The following is a 20,067-nucleotide window of genomic DNA, read 5'->3' as shown; positions in this document are numbered from 1 at the left end:
AGCAATATTCGTTCTGAATCTGTAAGTCTGACTCGTGGGTGTTAGTGGTTAGATAGAGGCTCCACAACTGTGTGTGCGGAGGCCTAGTAGAGTCTGCAGTTGTGTGTGCGGACCCATGCAACTGTGTGTGTAGGGAAGGAAGTGGATTGTACTGAAACAAGATATTAATAAAGATAAGTTGGTTATGAAATATTGCAGATCTGTTTATATTCTGGTTTATGCATCTGTTATATGAGTTTATGTCTGTCTTTAAGAATTATGATGGTGCACACTAATTATTATTGTTGAATGCTTGAATAAGACCTTAAGACTTAGATCAGATCTATAATAAACTTAGTAGTAATAAGAATTTAAGAAGCGCCTTGTCACGGAAGACTAACAGCAGTATAAGAGTGGCACGAGGGTGCAGATCGGTACGCGAACCCTCCAAACCTCATCAAGACATCCCAAGGGTGCAGAAACTTGGTTCCAGCACCTTCCTCTACTACCTTAGGTGAGACATCAGTCTACGCTCCGCAAACTATTTCTGAAAGGGTTAATAGTGTGGGATTTGTTTCGCTAAAACACTTCCAAACCTGGGTTAGGCCACAACAAGCCAATAAATGGTTCCGTTGTCGAGACCGAGATCTACCTAAGGGATGTCTGGTGACAGAATGCTGGAAAGCTACGAAGGAAGAGATTAAAGATTGGCTGGATCAGAAGCTATACGAGCTCATGGTTGGCCTTCGTACACACCTCCGCCAAGCCAGAAGTTTAACATGGCAAGCGCAATCAAGTTGCTTGTATTCAGAGGAGTAGGAAGTGAAGCTCTAGATTAGTTTTGGTTCGTAGTAAGCGCAGTGTGGGAAGCACATGGAGTTACATATTATAACTTCAAAAAGGCTACTTTGGTAAGTGTGTTGTAGGATCGCGTGTTGACATGGTATATCAAGAACTCTAGCAATCATCCAAATGAGGGAATAACAAAGATCCGGGATGCATTGAACAAAGAATTTAGTCGGCCAAAATCAGAGACACAGTCAATCATCGAGTTTAAGGAGATCCTAATGCTGCCAGGTGAAACCCCTTGGGATCTGGATCAAAGAATGAAAAGTACAATCCGTGAAGCTAACATGATGCTAACAGATGCACAAAACCATGCATGATTTGTGACGTCTTTGACACCACATCTGAGGATGACGTTGCCACAATAGAAGATCTCAGCATTAGAGATAGCAATGAGGCTGCATGAAACTCCAATAGAAGATCCAAGGTTGGAAGTTCAAAAAATCCACGTCCAACTACAAAACCTATGCTTGGAGATGTAGAGTTTGAAACAGGAGAAGGCACCCTGACCAGAAGCGTGAGAAGAAGTGTGGTGCATAAAATGTAGAAGCTAGAGCCACGATAAGGATCACTGTTTGGTATTTGCGAACTATTTGGCAGCGGGGGGACCAATTTCGTTGCGATCAGAGGCACAAGCGGGGCCAAGTGCGGTGCCCTCACTTTGGTGTGTGATCTATCAGGTGGGAGGAAAGAACACCATGGACAACTATCACCTACTGTAAAAGTTTACCTAGACCCCTGAGCAGCTATTTTGCAATTTTTGTAGATTAGTGGGCCACTATGAATGAGACTGTCGTAGTTATGAATTGTCCATGGATTGAACACCTGCCTACAGGATGCAGACTGAGGCACGAGGTTAGGATCTAGCCAAAGCGATAGCGAGCAGTGGGTTCCAGGGCCAAGGATGAGGACGGGGAGGAATGGGGCCAGCAAGGGACTGCAGCAGCTAATCTATTATAACTATGGAGGGCCAGGGCACTACACGCGTGATTGTACCAATTCAACCAATATATCGTGCCCCTACTGCGAGCAGTTTGATCATGAAATGATAGATTGCCCCACGCTGATTTCGCAAATACATGAGAAAAGGGCAGCACAACCTACGCTGATGCAGAATGTCCAAATGATGAGGTCTAAACCGCGCGAGGAAGACCCCAACGTAAACATGATGCTTAGAATTGACGTGGCCACAGGGGAAGATAAGTGGAAATTAACTGAGGAAGGCCCAGGGGTTTGCAAGACCCCTACAAAGAAACCTGAGTTCAACTTGGAATGTGCGAAGAAGACATTTATGGAAGCTAAGAAGAGCTTCGTGGAGGTCTCTACTTCAGGTGGTAAGGATCAACCTAAGCCGGAAATAGATCCCTCGATGCTAACTACCTTTTTAGAGACATGTATGAAGTTGCTACGTGACAATAAGGTAGTTAAAGGATTACAAGAGTTGATAACTAGGTGCGTAGGGTCAGGCGAAGCTTGTGTGGTCCGGAAACTGGGAAAGCATGCTTTGAACACTAGATGGGAAATGCGATTAACGATGCAGATTAGCGACTATGAGATGGATCCGATCATTCTGGACTTAGGCTTGAATGCAAACATGCTACCTAAACAGACATGGGAATGCATGAGTAGGCCCACATTACAGTGGTATCCTATTCAATTACGGATGGTGAACCAACAAAAGATCTTTCCCATGGGGAGATTGCAAGGAGTCACAATGGATATAGAAGGCGTGAGCACGCAAATAGACTTTGAGGTAATAGAAATTGTGGATGACTGTAACCCTTACCCTGCATTATTAGGGATAGACTGTGCCACAGATATGAATGGAGTCATTAATTTAAAGAAATGGAAGATGATATTTGAGAAGAAGTCTGTATGTGTAGTCATTCTGCTAGACCCAGCTGAAGGAACGTGCTACACTGAACCCATACGCGACGATGAAATTGATGATGACTTGGATCATATCTACAAGATAATTGTGCGAGATCAGGATTTGGTAAATCTGATTGCAAAAGGAATAATATCGTGGGAGTGAACTTTAGATTTAGATGAAGAAGACAAACTATGTCATAATCGGTTGAACAGAGTAACAACGTTAAACTACAACATGATGACTAGGTCGTTGTGTTGCGTAACAACTCAGGATCGAGAGCTGTCGATGTATGATAGGTTGACAGTGGTGGACGAATTCCTGACCAAGTTTTAGAGCACAATACCAAAGCACCAGAGTTTTGATGCATTAAAATGGGCGTTGCGCACAATGCATGCACGTTGGTGGGGAGTACATGAAGGAACCTTTGAAGACTGGTGCGACTGCAGGCGGATGATGCAGATAAGGTTTGGGAAGCCAGAGCTACAAATAACCAAGAAATACGACGGACGCGATGACCCGTGCATGCACCTCACAAAATTGACCAAAGCCTATGGGGAAGAACCCTAGCTAGAGTGGGTACACTTATTTTATCATACCCTGGATGTCATCCCAAGGAACTAGTATACTGAGACAGAAGTTCGACATGGCACAGGCGAATTGGATATCTTGTGCAAAGGATTTTTATTAATGTTCCTATTTGAAGACCAATGGATGGATACTATTGATGATGTGTTGAAAATTGTGAAGGTTTTTATTTTCAAAATACCATTGGAACTAGAAGAAATACTGTAGCCAGTGTGGTCGCGACAGTTGAGCTAGGCCCTAGAATGTTACAATGTGTAGGTAGAAGATGATGATGATGACCCAAGAAACATAAATATTCCGTAAATAGAGGGAAGTCATGAGGTTTGCAGACCAACGATCGAGGACCCTGACATCATCGCACCATTGAAAACGAAACAAGTGAACATTGGTACAGAGGAGGAGCCGAAGTATGCAACGCTTGGGGACTATTGGGATGATGCCACAGTAAATAAGGTCATCGAATTACTTCGTGAATATCAAGACTTATTCCCAACCAAAATAATCGAGTTAAAAGGGATCCTTGGCGATCTAGGGATGATGAAGATAACTTTGAAACCGGATGCGAAGCCAGTTAAGCAGCGACCTTACTGGTTGAATCCAAAGTACAAGGAGAAGGTCCGCGAAGAATTGGACAAAATGCTTGCAGCAGGAATTATTGAACCTATGGAAGAATCTGATTGGGTGAGTCCTATGATAGTACAAGAGAAGAAACAGAAGGGTGAAATTTGAATCTGCATGGACCTATGAAAACTGAATGATGCCTATGTTCATGACCCATTCCTGACACTGTTTACAGATGAAGTTCTGGAGAATGTTGGTGGACAGGAAGTGTACTCATTTACGGATGGGTTTTCAGGGTACCATCAGATCAAGATCATGCCAGAAAATAGAAGCAAGACCACCTTCACGACCGAATGGGGATTTTTTCAGTACACGGTTATTCCCTTTGGGTTAAAGAATTCCCTAGCGATATTTTCACGCGTAGTAGTGGCCGTGTTCAAGGAATTCATCCATAAGTTTCTGGAAGTTTATTTTGATGATTGGACTGTATTTGGGCTAGTCAAGAAACATATCGTGAGCTTACGGTTGATGTTGGATACGTGCTAACGGCACCAGATTGCGCTAAATCTAAAGAAGTGTACTTTCCTCATCCCCTTCAGGAACTTGCTCAACCATGTGGTTTGCAAACAAGGCCCGATGGTGGACCCACTGAAGATTGTTTTCATACTCAATCTGCAAGCGTCGCACAGTTTTGAACAACTCTGCACCACGTTGGGAAACACTGGCTACTATAGTAAGTTTCTTAAGGGATATGCACAAATCACGACACCAATGGAACGGTTGTTGAAGAAAGACGCTACATATTGTTGGAATAACAATTGTAAGAAAATTCTGGAGATTCTCAAGGAGAAAATGTCATCCACTCCCATTTTGGTTTTCCCAAAATGGGACATCGAATTTCATGTCCATATTGATGCGTCATGTATCACGTTGGGCGTTGTACTCACGCAGGAAGGAGAAGAAGGAATTGATCACCCAATCGCATTCAGAATTCGACGATTGTCCAAAGCTGAAAAGAACTACTACACTACTGAGTGTGAGGGGTTGGCGATGGTATACGCACTCCAAAAATACCGCCACTATCTACTCGGAGGACACTTTAAGATGTATACTGATCATTCCGCATTAAAATACTTAGTGAATAAGCCTGTGTTGGGGGGGCACATTTGTAGATGGTTGTTATTGTTTCAAGAATATGATTTCGAAGTCATCGTAAAGCCGGGACATCTAAACGCAGGCCCAGATCACCTGTCCCGAATTGAGAACGGCGAAGAGCCCACAAACTTAGAAGAAAGACTCCCTGATGCACAACATTATGTAGTGTGCATCGCAGATGGCCACTTTAAGGATATAATCCACTTCTTAACCACAGGGACCACATTGCAGGGGTACTCAATTCAGCAGAAGAAAGAACTGTTGATACGCGTAGCAGAATTTACTGTTATTGCAGGGCACCTCTATAAAATGGGCAACGATGAAATATTACAAAGGTATGTACTTGAATTTGAGCAAGGAAATATCCTTGTCGAAGCACATGGGGGGGTTGCAGGAGGACATTATGCGGGACGCACCACAACACAGAAGATTCTTCGTGCTAAACTATGGTGGCCAACTCTACATCCAGACTCAAAAGTGAATTCTCGGGCCTGTGACGTATGTCAACGGACTGGGAAACCATCATGGAGAGACGAAATGCCACTCAAACCACAGATGATGCTGCAACCATTCGAAAAATGGGCGATCGACTTTGTGGGGCCTATTACACCTCAAGGAAAGATGGGTGCACGCTATATCATCACCGCGACAGAATACTTGACTAGATGGGCAGAAGCACAGCTGATTAAGGACTGCATGGCTGCTACAACTACAAAATTTTTGTTGGACAATGTGTTGACACGGTTTTGATGCCCAAAAATTTTCATGAGCAACCATGGAATGCACTTCCTGAATGAGACTATCAGCATGCTCATTGAGGAATTCTAGATATATCATCAATAGAGTACACCGTACCATCCGCAAGTGAATGGGGCCATTGAAGCTTTCAACAAGAGTTTGGAGACTGCGTTAACCAAGGTATGTAATGCGCAATGAAACGATTGGGATTTGCGCATACTTGCTGTGCTATGGGCATACCGAACCGCATGCAAGAAGTTGACGGGTCAGACACCTTTTAGGTTAGTCTATGGCACAGAAGCCGTCATGCTGATGGGATACATTGTACCCAGTTTGCGAATAACAGTAATGACAGGCATGGCAGACTGTGGGGCCTTAGAAGAGAGGCTTGTGCAATTGGAAGAACTTGAGGAGGAACAATTTTTAGCAGGATTCCATCAGCAGGTATAGAAGCAGAGGGAAAAAGCTTGGCATGATCGCCATATCAAGTTGCGCACGTTCAAAGAAAATGATCTAGTATTACTATGCGACAACGAGTTCAAGAAATTCCTTGGAAAGCTCTGAATGCATTGGTTGGGACCATATGTAGTCAAGGAAGTCACAAATGGAGGCGCAGTCTAGCTCGACAAGCTTAATGGAGAGCCCTTACCTGGAAGAGTAAATGGCAGTCACCTGAAGCTCTACACAAGTGGGCCAACGGCTTGACCAATCGACCGAAGTATAGTCTCACCACTCCAGATAGTTGAAAGAGAGTACGGGACGATAAAGCAGTCTGTGAGGTAGTTGCGCAACAACAAGGGTGCACGTAGAATCAGTATGTCACAAGGGGTGTAGTTGCACTACTTCATGGATAAACATGGAGGTGACCATTGTTGTCACTGTTCATGACAAGATGTCTGAATTATAGTGAAAAGGGGTGGGCGGCGGGCAATTAAGATACAAAGTACGAGCCAACTTCGGAACAATCTACCGTCGATGTAACGTTAAGGCAAAAAAAAAGGAGGGAACAACTGAATTTGAATCTCAACGCATCTATAAATTGGGGGGGGGGGGACATCCATCAAATGATCTGTAGTATCGAGAGAAGTGAGCTATTGTGCCTTCCCAATGGTATGGAACTGTTGGTCATTGATGCTAAAGGAGTAAGCCTAGGGGTTGTAATATGGCCAATGGAGATGCAGGACCTTCTAGATAGTATGATGTCAACGACCGCAGATGTCATGTTGAGTTCAACACTGCCAGTAGGGGATGTACCAGAAATTCTCAGATGCGAAGCAGAACTGGTCCGGATGCCGCTGCCTACACCATGGGCTGGCCGATGACCTACGAAAGATAATGAAAATACCATGAACATTGATACAAATGATGAAATTGCAGTTAACAGTTCGTCTTTGATACACCTTGATGATTGGGATCTCATGGACAACAACATCTTTCTTGCAAAAATGCAACACAAGCAGCAGCAAACAGTGCGTATAGTAGACCAGAAATTAGAGACTTGCTACGTTGGCACGAAGAGTTTCCATAGGTGGCACCCCAGTTAAAATCCTATGAGGGGGTGCTCTGTGTTAACCGAGTAGAGCAGAATGAGCATCATCAATTGCGTCAATTAGTAAAGGCAATGGAGCAGGAGCTTGAAGAAGAGTTGCAAGAGACAAGGAGGGAGCAGAAAAACGTAGTGCGTCACTCATAGGGATGGTGGACTGTGAGGCCTTGGCAGCACGTATCGCTACACTAACGAGTGACTCGGGACAAGTCACGATGATTGTGTTGCAGTCCTGTCGGGTAGCAGAGGCCCCGCATAATAGTTTTGGGGCTTAAAGCCCATAATTTAGGGTAATGATATCGTAAAAGTTCCGTGAAGTACGCAGGGTGTGAAATGTAATAGGTTGAGTCAAAGGGTTGTCTGCCTGAAAATAATGTAAAATAATAGAAAGTGTGTCAACCCGCCCATGGTCCACAGGCCATGGGAATGTATCAATAGAGCAAGGCACTAAGGATAGAAGGTAGCTTTGGGGGAAAAGAGATCTGATGTATTATGGGTTTGTGAAAGCAATATTCATTCTAAGTCTATAAGTCAGAGTCGTGGGTGTTAGTGGTTAGATAGAGGCTTCACCGTTGTGTGTGCAAAGGCCTGGTAGAGTCCATAGCTGTGTGCATAGACCCCTGCAGCTGCGTGCGCAGGGCAGGAAGTGGATTGTACTGAAACAAGATATTAATAAAGATAAGTTGGTTCTGAAATATTGTGGATCTATTTATTTTTTGGTTTAAGCATATGTTATATGAGTTTATGTTTGTATTTAAGAATTATGATGGTGCGCACTGATTATTATTATTGAGTGCTTGAATAAGACCTTAAGACTTAGATCGCATCTATAATAAACTTAGTAGTAATAAGAATTTAAGAAGTGCCTTGTCGAGGAAGACTGATAGTAGTATAAGAGTGGCGCGAGGGTGAAAATCGGTACACGACCCCTCCAAACCTCATCAAGACATCCCAAGGGTGCGGAAACCTAGTTCCAACACCCTCCCCTACTACCTCAGGTGAGACTTCAGTCCACGCTCTGTGGACTATTGCTGAAAGGGCCGATAGTGCACGATTTGTTTGGCTAAAATACTTCTGAACCTGGGTCAAGCCCCAACAAGCCAACAACCTGGTACCAGCATGAAAAGTTTGATTAGGGTTTGGTGTGAATAGAAGTTCATTTTTACTATGAATACTCTGTTAAGTGCAGATTTGAATATTCAGATTTGTGAAGATTTTATGTAAAATTTGATTGTTGGGTTTGCTCATTAGACGATAATATTTGTGAATATTTCTTTCATTAATCATTAATAAGGAAACGACTAAACTCTGACATAGCCTGAACAGAGGAAGCACAAGGAAATTTGTGCTTACGAACCTTGGGTTGACAATTAATCTTATGGGATTTAATTTGACAAATTTATCTCTCTTCATTTTGGTGTCGTTTTCAGGGAAGTTGTCATTTCTTATTCAGGTAACCATTATTATTAGAGTTTCAGGATCTTGCAGGATTGTTAGAGGGCAGAGAGAGTACTGTAAGACGTGAGTGAAGAGCCACACATCCACTTTTGTAGGGGTTGCTCCATAGTATGATCGATCACTACTTGTCCTTGAATTTTTATTTCCTTTATCTTTATGCGTAGAAGTAGAAGTAGTTTGATTTCATTTCCGTATTTCATGTAATTCGCAAAAGTTTGTAAATCTCACAGACTTAGTAAGACATATCTATAGGAACCATAGCTGAGCCTCACAAGTAGCATAGGCCTTAGAATAGTCTGAAACACTATGTGAGATATTTAATTTTTGAATTGTTTTACTTTTAATAGATTAAATAGTATTCTAATTTGCTCTTAAGTGTGGTGTGTTTTACTCCGGTCAATATAGCTTTTAAATTCATCTTCAAATCTTTAACGTTATATCATTTTGGGGTGTTGTAAGAACTTCGTTACTAATATGTGTGCGGAGACAGGGACTATCAATTAACCATATGGACTTGAAGATAATAAATATGAAGGACCTCTCACAAGCCCTAGCAGCTGCTGGGATCTTGGTCTCTACCTCTCAGGAAGATATCTTCTTGACAATATTCGAACTTGTCCATTTCTCCACCACCACAAGAGGATTTGGAAGTCTCTTTTGATTTCCCTGACCAGTCATCTAAGGAGAGGAATGAATCATGCACTATAATCAATGGAGAACATCCACTGGAACCTGAGATCGAGGAGTTCTTGACATGTCTTTCAGTAGATCCAGAATGTAATCAAGAGACTACTCACCCTACAGAGAACAATCAACATGACATGGAATAAGAGCATGAGCAGCATGGGCCAAATCAAAGAATGGACCAAGAATACCATGATCATATCAAACATTGGTTCCGAACAATGACTCAAGTGGGGGAGTTTTCTTCTGTGTTAAAACTCTTGTTGTCGTATCAAGTACATTGGTTGGTTTTCCATGTTCATGTACACTTCCAAGTTTATATTTTAAATCTGAGAATGAATATCTATTTTCACCTGCTCCACACATGGCTGCATTGGAAGTATGCCTACACATAAAGGATATCTTCCTCTCTCTAACTTAGAATAGGGTAGTATAGGAAAATGAATAAAATTTTCATTTGAATAAAATTGTTACAGTAGTACAAATGAAACTACAATTCCTAAGGCATAACCATTCAATTTCTGTTATTATGCACTCTTGGGGTAAGACTTGTCAGAAGAAATTCACTATTAATGCCTCATATTTTATAAAGTGACTTTGATTATTGGCTGAGAGTATTCATTAGCTTAGTTAGGGGATTGTTATTGTTATACTTTCCATTCATAAACTTAGTAGACTGTCATCCAAGAAATCTTTTCAAGTTTCTCGTCGAAGGTTTAATGAAAATCCTCCTATGGTGGACCACTCCTATAAAACCATAATGAGCTCTCATAAGAACCCTAGCATGACTAACTCAACAAGTCTTTTAGTCATTATCTGAGATGTCTTCTTTTTCTTGAGTCTTTAGGGTAGCAAGATCAACCAGTAAGGATTAGTAATTAAAAACTTTTCACGCCATCCTGTGCTCTTAAGGAGTAGATCTGTCTCCCCACTTATTAAGTAACCTCTAAGTTTAACCATAATTAGAGTCTACAAAAAGATTTAGGAGAGGATATGAGGTCTCATAATGGGCCAACCTACCACGATCATAAGACCTAACGTGCATGACATTACTACTCCTAGTCGCCAAGCTAGAGTAATGGCTTTCAGCCCAAAAGATGGAACACAGGAGGTCTCATCACGAGCTGACCTATTCATCCATGTTAATTCTTGTGAGTGGCACTGCCATCAACTTGTTACGAAGCTAGGACAATGGCCTGTATCTAAAAGTCAAATAAGCTAACTTTGAATCTCTATCTAGTAAGTGGGACACAAACATTTCGTTAGGTTAAAAGGAATCCTTGTCGAGGCTATAGATGCTTGCTAGTAGCATGACCATGCCTGTGGTATCAAAGTTAACTTTACACTATGATTTACCTAGTTGTTTTTGTCCTTCCCTGAACTCACCATCATATCTCTTTGAGAATGGCTTTAAGATCCTTTCAGTAATGTGCTCTAGAGTTCTATCTTTCAGAAATGATTTTGTTTTCATGGATGTGGGACCCTTAGTACAGGTGATTCACTCTTCTTGAATAAGAGAATCTTCAATTATAAGCTTGGGTAATGTTAAGACATTCATTCTGGAAAGGTATCACTTTGTCATTTTTCCCCTATCTTCGATCCATTGTAAACCCTTGGTTTTTAAATAAAGTCGCTTTTACTTGTCATAATGAGGCTATTAACTGTAAAGACCTTCTGCTTTGGACTACTCTTGAGATGTTTTGTGGAAATTATTATGGTTAAACATTTTAGGATGACATTATCTCTACAGTAACAATGTTGTTGTCATTCTTTTTATAGCCTTAGCTTTAGTTACTCTTTTACAATAATAAAAGTTAGTCTGGACATCACTTGGATCCCTAGTTACTGTTTTTATTATCTTATTGATACAAAGGAAGTTGACATCACATGAAACTTACTGACATGCTCTCATTTAATTAGCCCTATGGTTTAAGTCAATGAAACATATTATAAAATAGAAACCCTAGCCCTTCAGTCGTTGATCTCTGTCAGAGGTTTTTCTTGCATGAAGGCATGCAAGATGATAGGCATGGGGGGAGAGGGAGAAGATGTTAGGAGAGAGAAAATTTTCATGAATAAATTAACATTTTCACCCTACGCTTACTTATGGTTTCACAATTGTTGGGCTTGGAGCATGATCAAGTAATTGTTCTTTATTTTACCTATTTCCTTTGTTTCAATAAAGAGGATTATTGATGATGGTGCTTGTGTTGTCTCAGGAAGCTATGATGCACATACATCAACATTTGCGGGATAATGGGGATGACACATGCATCAAAATGTTTGTGATAATGAGGATGTCAAGACATTTTTCCTTTTGTAGTAGGTTCTATCAGCAGTCACAACATCTACAACCTTTCTATTCTTCACTTCATCTTGTGGCACTAGGCACACCAACAATAGGGATAAACTAGAGGTAGAGGAGGCTTAAGATTCTTTAATTGATTGGAGCTTTAAGGGAACTTTTGATGATTAAACCACTACATATTCCATATACCCTCCATTTACATGCTACCCTAACTTAGGTCACAATCATATTGGTTCATGCAAACAAAAGAAACAACTATAATGCCTTCCCCTCTTACATTCACACATATTGTTAGTTGAACCCTATAGAGGATGAATTCATTACTGCCTTTCATAAGGGACCATCCATAAATCCTTGTAAAAATAGCACATGCAAACACATCTCCATTACCATCTACCATTTCCATTGTCACCTATCATCCTATTCATTATTTTCCTCCTCATAGCAAAGTATCTATTTGCATGAGGACATGCAAAACCTTAGGCATGGGGGGATGATGGGCCTCAAAACTAACCATGCTTTTGTAATGCAATATCACCATTCATACCCTAAAAACCTGGGTTTTTAACCTGTTTCGTACCCTAATTCCATCAACTTGCTGCCAAATCACATTTTATGTTTTGTGTTTAACTATCATTAGTTTTCTTAGATTTTTATATGATTAAAGATGATTATTCCATTATTTACCAATGACAGTTTCTCTAAGCTCGCTTTCACAGGGTTCCAATGCCAAGTTTCTACACAAAGCCAGTGAAGTACGAAAATGACCAATTTGGGACTTTTGACACTTTCAACATGCTTCCGGAGAAAATGAGAGAGGTTATTGTCAAAAATGATGTTGTAATACCTTTCCATAACCTGGATTTCACCTAGGTCACTCCTGTGGGTCTCTAGAAGGAAATTTCCAAATTTTCCCAAATCTACAATAATTTTCAAACTGCCAACTTCTACCTCGATTTCCGTGTAGGTGAAGATGAATGGAGATAATCGGACACATGGGTTTTGATCCTAGTATATCCAATTTATTGACCTTCAAACAGTTTTCTAAAATTATGTACGGTTTGGAAGATATGTGGAGTTCTCTAAGGCCAATTTATATAAAATGTCCAGATTTCTACCTAACAGTGAAATTCGGATTTGCCTATTTTGGTGCCACAATTACGGTTTGATAAGATCATTTCCTCCATTTATACATTAATCAACATCAAAAACAACCATTATCTATTCAAAGGCCATCTAGAGAAGTCAAATTTGTTTGTTGTCCCATTTGATTTAGAATGTAATTAATCTCCAACATGTATAAAAGCAAAGCAGCAAGAAAGGACCATAGCACTATAGCACTGAACTTATGAAGCATTTTTAATGTATGATCGAACCAGTTTGAATATAATCATGATGCTCTTGTTCTAAAGCTATTTTCGAATGCGTTGATGGAATGAAGTTTATGTTTTAACTGTGCATCAAATTGTTTAAGTTACTGTAAGTTATCTAACCCTAAGAGTGGTTGGGCCCACCCATCTGGGATTGTTTTTTTTGAATCGGCAATAACACTGCATCTTAGATTTGCTTAAATCCTTTTTCATTTACATTTTTGTTGCATGAATTATTATTTGGTTGATTTATTATTGGTTATGCTTGTAGAAGTCTTTGTCATTTTCTGAGTTGCAATTGAATTTCAGTGTGATACTGCGCCGTTCAAACCAGAGCCATCCTGTTATTTGTTGCCTTCGCTTGGAATGCATTTCATAGTCATTAATATATTTGGAATTGTCACCCATAGTGAATGTTGGAGTCTTTAAATCTTTTAAGTAGTTATAGATGGGGAATGATTTCGATTGAATCAAACATGCATTGTCCCCTTCCCCTAAAATTAACCTTTGTTTCATTGAAGGGAATCGATTTGAGTTAATCCCAATTGTAGTATTACAGAGACATTTGAAGTGAGGATGAAACTAGTTAGATCATTCAAAAGACTTAATGAACTCAATCAAATCATCGAACTGATAGTTTAAATACAATAATGTTTGGGTTGCACAAATGATTAATTGCCTTGTTCTACTGTGGATTGATGCATTGTAAACTAGTGTAAACATTATAGGGATGATTTCAAATGATCCATTCCATAGTTACCATTTATCTTCTCTATTCATTTAATTTCTAACATCAGTGTTAAATTGAAACGATCATCCTCAATTTTGTGCAAAAGGCAGTCTCCTTTGAATGAATTATTTCTCAGTTCATATATTCGGGTATTTATTCCATGAATAAATCATTGTTATGACTTACAACAGCAAGAGGTGGGGATTTATTTGATTGTAGTATAGAACTAGGTATAGTCTTAGGATTGATAGTTGAACATCAATTGAGACAAGTATCATTTTATTATAATTCTGTAAGTGATCCATTAAATACAAAACAGCATGATAAAGCAAAACAAAGTAATTCCTCCAATTGATACTTGAAACTTAAAACTTTATCTAGACATAAACCCTTAAGCGTAGAATAATTGGTTGATTGAAGCATTAACATGATATATAACCCATTGAATTAGTAATTGGTTTGTTATAGATTAGTTATCATTATTTGCTCTGGTAACGAATGATTATGGCATCAATAGTTTAATAAGCTGAGTGGTGATTATCATAGGGTTGTTTGATTTATTTCGAAGAATTGTCATTATAGAATACTTGTTGAAAACGATACAGTGAATTTTCATATAGAGGCTGGTACCAGCATGCAAAGTTTGATTAGCGTTTTGTGTGAATAGAAGTTCATTTTTACTAGGAATACTCCGTTAAGTGCAGATTTGAATATTGGGATTTGTGAAGATTTTAGGTAAAATTTGATTGTTGGGTTTGCTCATTAGACGATGAGATTTGTGAGTATTTCTTTCATTAATCATTAATAAGGAAATCATTAAACTCTGATATAGCGTGAACAGAGGAAGTGCGAGGAAATTTGTGCTTACAAACCTCAGGTTGACAATTAATCTTAAGGGATTTAATCTGACAAATTAATCTCTCAACAAATAGAAAGGCTTTGGAGCCTTAGAATAAGGCATGCATGTTTGTTGGATATTCTGATGAAGTTAAAGGGTACATATTGCTTGATATCAACACTGAAGTGCTCTTTATCGAAAGGAGTGTAAAGTTTGAAGAATATTCTTTGCATGCACCACTAGATGAACCTGTTACAAAGTTTCCCTCACCATTAATTGATGAGTATGCAAATGATACTTCAGATCATAATTTTGATATAGATGAGCCTTTTCCTGTGACACATATTGGACCACCAGTTGTTGAACATCGATATCATACTTCCTCATGTAGTTTGGAATATTCTTGACCACTTTCAACACAAAAATGGCATAGCATGAGTGATATCCTAGATGATCATGCCACTATACCTCAGTTTGAGGAAGATCCACAAGCACTCTTAGCTATGGAGCCATGCATGCCCATGCACGCTTATATGATGCATGCATTTGATCCACAAACTTATGCAGAAGAAATTGGGAATCCTAAATGGGAAGCAACTATGGATGAGGAATACAACTCTCTTATTCAGAACGAGCCTTTGGATCTGGCTCTGCTACCTTCTAATCGTAAAATTGTGAAGTGAAAGTTGGTTTACCAAACCAAGAAAGGAACATATGGACAATTTAGTCGATATAAGGCACAATTGGTGGCAAAAGGTTTTTTGTAGGTACATGGTGTTGACTATGATGAGACTTGTGCTACAGTGGAAAAAAATGGATTCTATTCGACTATCTCTCTCCATTGCAACAAAAATATGATGGGAGGTGCATCATATGGATGTGAAGAATGCATTAATTCAAGGTGATCTCAAGGAGGAAATCTACATGGAGTAGCCACAGGGATATGTGAAAAATTCATCTATGGTATGCAAACTAAAGAAGTCTCTCTATGGCTTCAAGCAGGCACCTAGAATGTGGTATGCAAAGATGGATTCTATTTGTTATCACAAAATTTTGTATGGCGCAAATCTAATTCCAATGTTTATTTTTTTGAAGAAAATTGACTCCTTGTTGATCATAGTACTCTGCATAGATTACCTTTTGATAACATGTAGTTCAACTTCTACCATTCTGAGATTAAAATTGCATTGCATAAGCTATTTTATATGACAAACATGGGCTTGCTAAATTTCTTCTTTGGACTAGAGATCAATCAAAGTGGTTTTAGGATTACCATTTCTCAACCAAAGTATGCTAGAGATATTTTGTCACGATTTCACATGAGTGATTATAAAACAATATCCACACCTTTATTTTTAGCGATAAATCTTGAAAATGGAATAGACACACCATTGCTTGTTTTCACATTGTATCATCAACTTGTGGGAAGTCTTCTTTATCTCACTCACTCCTGTCCTGACCTTTCATATCTCATAGAAGCTATTAGGTCCCTATAATACTAGTGATTCCCCCATTACTATTGTCATTGTATCCCTTATTATTATTGTTGTGCCCCTAGTGTCCCTATATTGTTATTATTGTGCCCCATAGAAGCCCACTATTGTTATTTTTGTGCCCTTATATTATTATTGTTAGGTTGACTTTGGCTATATTGTGACCCCTTAGACTCCTATATATAGAAAGGAGGTTTTGTCATTTGTATCATACAAGAATTGTTCATTTGTGTAATGTAAAGGAGGTTTCCCCCTCGAAGAGGCTGAATGATAAGGCATTGATCTTTCTTTTCTATATTTTTGTGAGTTCGTTTCATAACACTTGGTATTAGAGCTTTGGATTCTAGGGTTTTGCTGCTCCAAACAGGTCATCATGGCATGTTCGCTATAAAATTTTTTCCTGCACAGTTTCAAAAGCTAAAAAAAAATCATTTGAGAAGAAATTGGGGTAAACCTTGGGTTCAAATTTCAGATCGTGTCTCGCTATATTTTTGGAGATATGATCTGAGGAAGTTAGGGTTTTTGCAAGATCCAGAATTTCATCTAAAACAAGTCATCGTGGAATTTTCACTGTAACGTTTTTGCTACGAAGTTTCAGAAGCTAAAAAACAAACCCATTTGAGAAGAAATCAGTCTGGACCTTGGGTCCAAATTTTAGTTCTTGGCTCGCTATATTTTTGGATATATGAGCTGAGGAAGTTAGGAATTTTGCATACTCCTGAATTACATCCTAAACAGGTGACCTTGGGAAAATGGTCATAACATTCTCTCTGAGCATCATATTGAAATTTCATAAGAACTTATAGAAAGAGTACAGATTTTATCTTGTTTGGGTATAATTTTAAAAACCTAAGGTCGAAACAGTAACATGTGGTACTTCTTACAAGTTCGCTCTACTGAAAAAGTATATAAGCTGGTCATCTTGGGAGGTGGGGCATAACTCTTTCTTGGAGAATCAAATTTCGACTAGACTGGTGGCATTGGAAGGAAGGCATAGATGGATACTGCAGATCACAATTTCAAACCTTAGAGACTTGAAATTACAGAGTTACAATCATTTTAATATTGAGCTCCTACAATGTGAAAAAAGGTGTGTAGTTTTTTTCTTTTTCTTTTTAATTTTTGCATAAGTTTGGTTTGAAAAATTAGTTTGAAGGAATTCAAAGGGCATAGTGAAGCATTATTATCAGTAATTGATGCCCTGAAGAAAGTAAATGAAAACACCTAGTAAGAAACCTAGAAGCTCTAGCATGACTCACGAAGAAGAGGAAGAAATGCAACATGATATATCAAAATTACAAGACCAAGTGCAGCAAATTTCACTCGTACAAAAAGTAACAGAATCAAATATGGATGGTTTAAAAAAAGACGTAGAAGCTAAGATGTATGGAGTGGAAGCTAAGATGGATAGTTTAAAGAAAGGTGTACAAGCTAAGATGAATGACGTGGAAGCTAAGATGGATGATTTAAAGAAAGGCATGGAAGCTAAGATGGAAGATTTGACAAAAATTCTACAAGAAATGCATATTAATGGCAAAATGGTAGTAAAGGAAACACATGATGAGAAAAAAATAAATGTTAATCATGATTTCATAGACTCTAACGTTGGATCGAAGAACCACCATGTTCCAAAGATCGATATGAGAAAGTTTGATGGTAAGGATCCCGCGACATGGATACTACAGATGGAGAAATTTTTCGATCTCCATAATGTCCAAAACACACAAAAGGTATGCCTTGAAACTTTATATTTGGAACGAAATCAGTTTGTATGGTATCGATGGCTTTTCTCTCGTAAACAAATTGTCACTTGGGCTATTTTTATGGATGAAATGATAGCACATTATGAGGATACAAAAAGCAACACTTTTTTTAGCCAATTGATAAATCTCAAACAAAAGGGTTCAATGATGGAGCACATTGAGGACTTCCAAAAATTGAATATAAGGGTAAAATATATTCTAGAGGAGCATAGGATTGATGTGTTGATAGGGACTTTAAAGGATAACATCCAACATGAGGTTCGCCTTTGGGAACCTGATTCATTGGAGAAGGCGTTCAAGTTGGTAAGAAAAATGTAAAGCAAAATTATGGCAACAAGGAAGCCTACCACTCACAATCATAAAGATGGAAGTGTTTTTTCCCCTAGCCATAAAAAACCTACAAGGTTGACACCGCAACAATTGGAAGAAAAAAGAGAAAAAGGGCTTTGTTACAGTTGTGATATCAAATACACTAAAGGTCATAAGTGTATTGAGAAGAAATTATTTTACATAGATTGTGAAGAGAAGGAGGAAAAGGAAGAAGAAACGTCAAAAGAAGAAGATATACACCAGCAACAAACCCAAGGGAAAGAAGAAACAAATCCAACCATACCTTGTAATGCATTGGCTGGAATTACCACTCCTCAAACTATCAAGATAGAAGGGCATATCAAGAAGAAAAAGGTAATAGTGTTGATTGATTCGGGCAACACCCATAATTTTACTCATTGTAATATAGCCAAGGAATTGAATTGCTTCATATATCTAGCACTAGAGTGTCAAGTGATGGTTGCAAGTGGAGGAACCATAGTTTGCTTAAGAAAGTGCCATAATATCAAGTTATCGATTGGAGAATATGTATTAAATACCCAATGCTTTCCATTCCAATGGGTGGTGCTGATGTTGTACTAGGATTCCAATGGATACAATCCTTGGGTACAATAGCTTTCAATTTTCAAGAACTTTTCATCATATTTTCTTCAGAAGGAAAGGAAGTTGAATTAAGGGGTATCACAGGGAAATCGGGAAGGATAATCAACTCTAACGGAATGACAAAACTTCTAAAGAAAGAACAATGAGGCATAATTGCACAATTATGTTCACTAGAGGTTCCCACATCGAAATCATCTATTTCTCCAGATCTCCAAAAAGCCTTGGACAATCATTCTAAGGTATTTGAGACTCCCAAAGGCCTCCCACCTATTCGTGATCATGATCATGCTATTCATTTGATTCCAGGAAGTGTTCCTCCAAACATCAGGCCTTATAGATATCCCTATGCCCAAAAGAGTGAAATTGAACGTATGGTTGCAAAAATGCTAGAGGCTAGTATAATTCAACCTAGTCAAAGTCCTTTCTCTGCTCTAGTAGTATTGGTTCACAAGAAGGATGGACCATGGTGCATGTGTCTAGATTATAGGGAGCTCAACAAGCTCACTATTAAAGATAAATTTCCCATTCTTATCATTGATGAATATTGGATGAATTGCATGGATCAATTTACTTCACCAAGTTGGATCTTCATTCAGGATATCATCAAATCAAAATGAAGACTGAAGACATTCAAAAAATAGAATTTATAACTCATGAGTGTTGCGTTGTGTTATTCTTTCCACGACTAGCCCATATTAGGTTTTGTGCATGATTTTCGTAGATGGTTTTGGATGAGATGGTTTTCGGTCCATGGTTTTGGACACGATGGTTTTCAGTCCATGGTATTGGATGCTTCGGCATGTATAAATATGTATTGTAACATTGAAAGGAACATAATGAAAAATGACGCAGGTAGTTCTGGTTTTGGGATCCAGGGGAAAATATCTGTGTATATGTGTTTTATGTGTTCTGCTCTCGCATTGCTTATTTTCTGTGTTTTAGAATTTGTATGCAGGTAATTTCTGTATGGGGTTAAAACCTACATTTGGTATCAGAGTTGTTTTAGCTTCAAGGGGATGCCTTTATTGCTGAGGGGTTTGCTCGAGCCTATGGTAGACCCAGTTTAGTGGGAGATCTACGGGATCGATTCTGGTGGTTAAAGAAGATGGCGAGCAGTGGAAAGATAGAGATCGAGAAATTTAATGGCTAGAGTTTTGAGTTGTGGAAAATCAAGATGGAGGATCTATTGCTGGATAAAGATTAGTGG

This window comes from Pinus tabuliformis, chromosome 5_2, assembly GCF_031772625.1.
Source record: "Pinus tabuliformis cultivar Carrire ecotype Pingquan chromosome 5_2, CPIR1, whole genome shotgun sequence".
NCBI classification, from domain to species: Eukaryota; Viridiplantae; Streptophyta; class Pinopsida; order Pinales; family Pinaceae; genus Pinus; species Pinus tabuliformis.
This window is presented reverse-complemented; position numbering follows the sequence as displayed.